At 36.3% G+C, this 1,965-nt stretch overlaps 1 long non-coding RNA gene across 1 annotated transcript; it reads right to left on the reverse strand.

Moving 5' to 3' along the window:
• Positions 1–737: 737 nt before the first annotated feature.
• Positions 738–1,636, reverse strand: LOC147518410 (uncharacterized). Its single transcript, XR_015214055.1, has 3 exons — positions 1,504–1,636; positions 1,024–1,120; positions 738–831 (listed from the first exon to the last, which is right to left on the reverse strand). It is a non-coding gene; the product is annotated as an uncharacterized LOC147518410 (long non-coding RNA).
• Positions 1,637–1,965: the final 329 nt, after the last annotated feature.

Consider the following 1,965-nt stretch of genomic DNA (forward strand, 5'->3'; position numbering starts at 1 on the left):
CCTGCTGTTAATAACCGTCAGTTATGCCGGCTGTCAATAACCGTCGGATAGTTGCTGTTGTTAAAAACCGTCAGATAGTTCTGCTGTGATGAACCGTCGGTTAGACCAGCTGTCACCAGCCGTCGGATATGCCAGCTGCTAGCCATCGGGTAGTTTGCTACTAGACAGTTTTTATCCATCGGGTATTAGTTCTTTATTTTTTTTAAAAAAAAAATCTTATAATAATTGTTTCAGGTATCCCAACATTACATTCTTGAAAATGCCCACTCAAATGCTACAAACGCCAATTAAGAAGTTCAGATTTTGATATAACATTTATGCTAACCACTATTCTGCAGGAAGTGCAGTTAAGAATTGGCCATAATATACATTCATCTCTGGCAACGAATAACACACCTCACCACCTTCTCCAGAGTTAGATTTTCCACATAGTCTATTCATCGCAATAGCAATTGCTTCATGAGTTTCTCTTGAAATTGCTCCAAGTGACATTCCACCCGGTCGTAAGCGTTGAACAATGGAAGCTGCGCAGATTCAACCTTCCCTCCCGGAATTGAAGGCCGGTCACTTTTGAACTCAAGTAGGTCTCAAGAACCTATATAGAAAACGGATAATATATATATCTATCAAGATTCCTTAATTAAGTTTAGGAGAATTTTAACAAGCTCAATACTATGATGTGCGGTCAAACAAGAAGCTTTGATAACTCACATTCACAAGGTTGGTTAGCCAAGTCTTTGCTTGATAAACCTGTGAATGCACTTTCATTCTTTTGGCGAACTGCTTTATGGAGCAGTTTTGACATTTCGGGATTATTTCCATGGTATTCACCTATGGAAAATAAGAAGAATCATTAGTCACAGAGATACTCCATATAAAATGGATGTAATAAAGTTGGTAAAGTCGCCAAGAAATTTTCAATTGGGGAAAACTATGCATCATAAACTCTAAGGAATGTTGATTTAAGTGTGATGGCAATAGAAAATCCAAAGTCTAAACACGCTTAACAACTTGAAATGCTACCTCCAGGTCTGAATTGGATGAACCCAAAGTTTTCCAGTCTTTTTGCTGTGTCCTCTGAGAAAGCTTTCACCCAAAAAGACATGGTTTCCCTTGCCAACTGCAAGAAAAATAGGGTTCTGACCAGTTATAGTATCTAGAAGTCAAGGGTAAAGCTACAGTAGGTCATCTGTTAAATGGTTGAGTAAATAGTTACAAATAATGTAAGACCAATTATATGGCATTACTCGTCAATAACAGTTTTCTTTTGGAAATTTTCTTTTGTCCAAACCTTTTCGCATAACGGTTGTAATAACTTTTTCTCATGTTTACATTTATAATTTCAACAAACAACTCATCTAGTATGATAAAAGACTAATCTCATGCTAAAGAAAGCCAACAAAACTATTGATAATAAGCAGCTCATTGTTTTGTAAAGACCAAAAACAAAAATAATGCCACAAAATAAGATATCGAAAGGAGCAGCTTTCCTGTGTTTTGTACCTCATCAAGACTTAGCCCACCAATCTTGGATACACTTCCACAGAATGCAAGATCAACAATGTCTCTTCCTATACCATAAATCTCAAATATTTCTGCTCCACAATAACTAATAAAAACAAATTTGTCAGAGAAGAACATCGAAGGGTGCCAAAATATTTTGCAATGGCACATAAGACAAACACGGAAAGTAATGAGATGCCCATTTTTGAAAGTATTTTAAGAAGACCAAATTTTACCGCCTGAAATTGTATCAAATCGTAAGACTTTAAAGAGAGCAATCTTCATGAAACTTATATTGGATAGTAGAAGTTAATCTTGCAAGAATTTCTGCTGAAAACCTCAAATGGATGTTCGAAGTAGAGTATCAATAATAACATATACATCTAATCTTACACGGCAGAGCCATTCGACCTTAGAAAAGTTCCTTTGTGCTTGTTCAATTGTGACCGTAGGCATTTTTCC

This window comes from Coptis chinensis, chromosome 2 (genome assembly GCF_015680905.1).
Source record: "Coptis chinensis isolate HL-2020 chromosome 2, ASM1568090v1, whole genome shotgun sequence".
NCBI classification, from domain to species: domain Eukaryota; kingdom Viridiplantae; phylum Streptophyta; class Magnoliopsida; order Ranunculales; family Ranunculaceae; genus Coptis; species Coptis chinensis.